Source organism: Myiozetetes cayanensis, unplaced genomic scaffold (genome assembly GCF_022539395.1).
Source record: "Myiozetetes cayanensis isolate MyiCay16 unplaced genomic scaffold, myiCay2020 scf1, whole genome shotgun sequence".
Taxonomy (NCBI): domain Eukaryota; kingdom Metazoa; phylum Chordata; class Aves; order Passeriformes; family Tyrannidae; genus Myiozetetes; species Myiozetetes cayanensis.
This window is the reverse complement of record NW_026086604.1, coordinates 144,262,481-144,268,480: the sequence shown is the minus strand read 5'-3', so window position 1 is coordinate 144,268,480 and position 6,000 is coordinate 144,262,481.

Here is a 6,000-nt window from a genome sequence, read left to right as displayed (position 1 = left end):
GGACCATGCACTGTCAGATTCCTTCTTTGAATATCCTCATCAGAACTCCCCAGAACCTGGGCACTGTACAAGCACATATGCAACACATGCACATGTATAGTTTAAGGAGCAGCTTCTCTTTGAACCCTCGGGTGTCAGGATTATGAGTAACATATTTGTTGTCTGGGACAGTCATACTGTGTGTTTGTGTCTTGCTTTTCAAGCCAGAGGCCATATCAACATATTGGGAACATCTACTGCAGATATTTCCAATGTTAAACTTGCTCGTTTCTAAACCCTAAAGTGGGAAACAATTTTTGAAACAAGGTGAATAAAAAAAGAAAAATCTATCAATTATATATTTTTACAATCCTAGCTCTGCTGCAGGAATAAAATTACACCTAAGCCTTCCCACACCAATATCCTCTGCAACGGTTTACAAGGGCGTGTAATGACAATACAAGAGGTAATGGTTTAAAATGATAGTGGGAAGCTTTAGATTGGATATTAGGAATAAATTCTTTACTACAGGCATGCTGAAACCCTGGAACAAGTTACCCAGAGAAGCTGTAGATGCCTCATCCCTGGAACTGTTCAAGGCCAGGTTGGATGGGGCTTTGAGCAGCCTGGTCTAGTGGAAGGTGTCCCTGCCCATGGCAGGAGGGTTGGAGATGATTAAGGTTCCTCCAACCCAAACTGTTCTATGATTTTATGATGATAAATTCTGTGGGAAGAAGAGGAATCACATCTGAATATTCTGCACTCTTACGTGGATCAGCATCACTTATAGCACCAAAGTCAGAGAGGTCACACTAGCAAGAGCTGCATGTTAGCAGAACAAACTTCTGAAAATAATACACATTTTTACTTGCAATGGCCACATTTTTAACAAATGTCTCATTCAGACATGAACTCAATAAGCCCTCAGTATTCTGTATGGTGCCCAAATATAAGATCATTATGTGATACAAACCATTTTACTGTTTCTTAATATAACAACTCTCCAGTGTGAAATACTGTTAATGACTAGCATAAAATACCGATCATTTTAGTACAGTTGTAAATCAAAATTTATTTTGTACCTGGCCTGCCGTGAGGGTATGATTAACTTTTATAAAATGGGTAGGATTTGGGGAGCCATTTGATTGGTCAGTATTAGCTCTAAGTCACAGGGATAAATCTTTATGACTAAACAGGTCGAAATTCATTAGCCCCGTGCCCCTCCTTCATTCCACATTGCTGTAAAATGGCAAAGAAAAAAGTGCCAGTGAAAAAAAAAAAAAAGCCTTTTGTTCATTGCCTGATTTATTTTCTCCCAGAAGAATGTAAATATACTGTGGGCTTTAGGTCCAACTTTGCTGCATGACAATCCATTCCAGCCACAGGCTGGCGTCTTTGGACAGCTCTGTGGAGGTTGCACAGCTTGGAGGCACTTGCAGGAGCCAGTATCCTGCAAAAGGTGCTCATCCCTCTTGGCCAAGGCTCAAAGCCATCTCTGCTCCTTTCCTGTGTCTAAGGCCAAGGCTGAGCAGCACAGAGCCACCTGGTGCTGCTTGGAGAGCCAAAATGGGTAGGAAAACACGTCATGGATTGAACAGAAGTCCATGATACTATCGAATCTCAGTCATTACCACCTCCAGTGCCTGGAGCAACCCCCAGTGCAGCTTCTGTTTAAACAGAGACATTTAATTTTGCACTGTTTGTTCATTTTGTTCTTTTAGCCTTCCTCCCCAGGGCCCAGACATCAAAGTCCACAGGAAACAGAGGATTCCAGGTCTCCAGCATTCACATGCAGGTGCTGCTTCCCAGAGCCATCAACTCCAGCACAGCTGTGCTGGAAGGGAAAAAGGGCCTGCTTCTTGCTTACTTTGTGGTTTTGTAGCTCCCTGCCTAGGCAGGTGTGGATGCTGGCTGCCTGATGCACTGAGATTAAAGAGCCCTGTGGACAGTTCAGCCCATCACTGGGATGGTAAGGAATGTGCCAGTGCCAACCACGGCATTTCTCAGAGGTTCTCATGGATCTGGGAAGTATTTCACTTCTATCTCTCTCTCTGGGTAGGTGAGGGAATATCCCTATGCCTCGATGGAGACATTTGCTTTCCTGCGTGAAAAAAATAATCAGGAAACAAGATGCCTTGCTACCAGGTTGGGCACCTCCAGAGGCTTAGTTCTGCTGGAGACTTGCTTTGCAGCTAGGAAATTGTCCACCTATTATCCAACAAACTAGAGAAGAGGTCACAGGAGGAGCAGCACCACAAGAATGCGTCCCTGAGAAGCAAATGCCCACACCTGCAACGGTGTGAGGACACTGTCCACTGGTTCAGAGCTGCAGGCAGCAGGTGCCTCAGCACCCCCATGGAGCTCATTTCACCAAGTGAAGGTGGCGAGGACACACAGAGAGGCTGTGTCACAGCAGGAGCCCAGCCAGGACCTTTGCCACTCCTCTGTACCACCTGTCTGGCAATAAATCTATAATAATCGTCTCCAGACACTTAATGAGGTGTTTATGTACCAGAGCTTCTAACACTCTGTAAATGATTCTTATCATCCCTTTAATCATCTTCCTTCAGCCATTTTAAACTGCTGTTCCCGTGAGATCTATACATGAATATTATTTGTCAGTCAACAATGTTAGTGAAGGAATCCAAACAGAATCTCTGCTTTATATTTGGGAATTAGGCAGCTTTATTACGGAAAATCTTCTGAAACTTTAATTACAGCGAGTGTTACTTTTGACTGTGCATATTAAAAAAAAATTATCTTTTTTACATGCTAAAATATTGCCTCCAAAAATGACTCTAAGAAGACAAAAAAAAATATGATGAAATGTTTGTAATTTTGTTTCCTTAAAACAGTCAGTGCATGACTAGGGCAGAGTTAGGATTAAGATAATAGTAAACCCCCGATTAGATGGGAAATAGCTTTCTTTGCTCAAAGGAAACCTAAAGAGATTTCCTCACTGTAAACAACAAATTTAAAAGAAAGTTTAATCAAAGCTGGAAGGAGCATGCATGCAAAACTTATTAAGCAAGGAGGACTCATTTCTCATCTGAATGGTCAGAGATTTATCGAGGCTGTGAAGTAAATATCCTCTGCAGCAGATTTTAGCACTTTCCTGACCCGGTGGCCAAAAAACAGAGCCAAGCAGGCAAAAACTTGCCCTTAGCTTTCCAGATGCTCACTGCTTCTTGTTTAGATAAGAAATGAGTCACGTGCAGTTTTAACTGGAGGCATTGCTGGACTCATTGCCCAGATTTTTTTACTTCAGAGGGTTCTTCCCTTTCTCAGACTGTTCCTTCCAAGGGAGGAAGGATGATGCTGTCCTGTGTCTGGAACAGCATCAAGCATGGCACAGCACTTTGATGCACCTAGGGGTCTTCAGAGGGATTAGTCTGGTTTGATCTGGTTGCTCTGAAAGGAAAACAAACAGATAAATAGCTATGCTGAAATAAAAACTCTTTCCCTTATGGACTATTATTTTGGGAACAGGAGAGACTCTTCTTTCTGAGCAGTGCAGGATGGGAAATAATTAGCTTCTCAGATACAAAGAGCAGCCTCTTAACTGAAGCTCCTTCAACCCCAGCAGAAAGAATTACTTATTCCCCAGCACTACTTCCGAATGGTGTCTCTTCTCCTTTAACACCGGCAGCTGACTGCAGGCTGGGCAGACCTTTAAATGTTCTTATTTGACTTGTGCCCTCCACATCCAGGGTTGATTCACAGTCTTTAGTGCCTTCGCACAGCCATCTGTCCTCCTGGCCAGCTGCCCGGGGACAACCTGCTCCTACCCTCTCCCTGGGACATATGGTGACAGTGCTGAGCCAGGGCAGCCTCTGCCACAGGGAAACACAGGGAAATTCTCCTCTGTGCTCCCCCACCCTCCCCTCCCCAACACCTCTCATCCTCTGCTCTCGTGGGGAATGGGGCAAAACCAGGCTGAAAAAAATACAGACGAGGAGCCTGAGGGTCCTCAGGTTCCGTGGCTGCTTGTGTCGCTCCCAGAGGACTCGCTACCAGGCTGCGAGGACCCAAGGCAGACACAAAACCTTTGGAGCAGTTTACCCGAGGTCCCTTGATAATCTGCAGAGCTTTTTGCATTACCAGCCATCTGACTCGCTCCAGGCTGTGTTCAGATGAGCACACCGGCTCCAAAAGGAGCTGGGGGGGGCTGGTTTCCATTAGACATCCTGCCTGCAGACAACTACCCGCAGGTGAGTAGAGTCCCCGCTTCCTCCAGGCTTCGCAGCTCCCGCAGGATGCTGCAGGGAAAGACATCCTGCACGGGGAGCAGAGTCCCAGGGCGCACACCCTTTAAGACTGGATTTGCATTTTGCACAGCTGGGTGAATGTCATTTTAAGGTCTGGGTACCATAGCATCAAAAACACAACTGCTATTCCTCCAGCTGCAACTCATGGAAAGCTGTCGTGCCCCACACCCACCCTTCTTTAACAACAATTGCCATAAAACCTCTCACTGAGAGTTTCACAGGCTAGGAGAAAGTGGCAGGCCACTCTCACCACGGGATACATGGACTGGGATAATGAGCTCCAGGCTTTCATGCTTAGGGATGATTAGAGCAATAGACTCCTCTGAAGGGAGGAGATACCCCTTAAGAAGAAAGGAGGGAGGAGACAGCAGGTCCAAACCATCAGGGCATTAAGTCAGCAGTTGTTTCAGAAGATAGTCAGTGTGCCATGATTTGTCACATATGTATAATTCAAAAATTAATGTGCAGCTCTGTTCCTTCAATAGTGCCTTCTAATGGGTTTTGGAAGGACTTATTTGCAAAGGCTTGTTGTGATATTTTATTAATTTTATTTCAGCATTTTATTGCAGACAACAAAAGCTGAGAAAATACTTTGAAATATTGCAAGCTCTTATTATGTTCATAAACTACTCTTGACTAGAGAGTGAAGTACTAGCTATTTTACACAGAAGTGAAATCAGATTTTTACTTCATGGTTTACTACAATTTTGGAAGATTCCTACATCCAAACAACACTTTGCAGAGTTGGAAAACACTTGAAATAAAGTGCAAATTGTAAAGCTAGATGGTATTTACTCAAGGGTTCAAAGGGTACTCAAATATGAAACTGAGGAATCACTAAGTGTTGTTTAACCTAGCCTTCCTCTCTGTGCAATGCAGGGCAATAAACACAGTCTGGGTGGCAAATATATTGCTACTCCTTAAAAAAACTTGAGGAGTGCTGTAAGAAACCAGAGATTAGTGATTCTGTCTTTTGCACGAGACAAAAAAGTGTAAGATACAATAAAGAAAAGAATTAGAAAATACTGATATGAAACCCTGATATATTGTGAACAATTAATAGGTTTTTCATTAAAAAGGAAAATATGTCTTTCACATATCCCAATATTACTTGCTAGGACCCAATAAGCATGAAAATAAAGAAGGGTCTGTCAGTGCAAAGAAGCTGGAGTTTCAAAAAAACTTAAATATCCCACCAAAGACTGTTAGGGAAACTAAGTTCTTGTGGGATAAGAAGGAAAGTCCTACTCCAGATTAATTACTGAAAACAATTAACGACAAATTGCTTAATCAATTAGGTAGGAATGAACAATTTGTTTTCACACAGGAGAGTGGGGTCCTACTATATGGATCTCTGTGAAGATTGTTGTTTCTTGTTTTCTCAGGAATGACCCAGGAAAAGGGGAAGATACTTAACCAAGTCAATGCCTGACTGATGAGCTGTGGCAGAGTGATATCCTGCAGCTTCAAGATAAAAAGATATGTTTAAATTTCAGACCTCTGTCCCAGCTCTCACCAGGAGGTATGTCATGTGGGAAACTCAGACATGCCTTATCCCTTCTATCAGTGGTACAAGGGAGGTGTGATGGCTGTGGTATCTTTCCTGAAGAACCAGTTACATGGCGTGCAGATGCCTCCTGAGGCCACAGGAGATATTTCTTTGGAAAGTCCTGTCCTTTGACAACAGATCTCTGGCCAGTGTGTGATGAGTATTTACATGGTGTCATGTGGTTTCCTCAGCTGATGCCAGAGT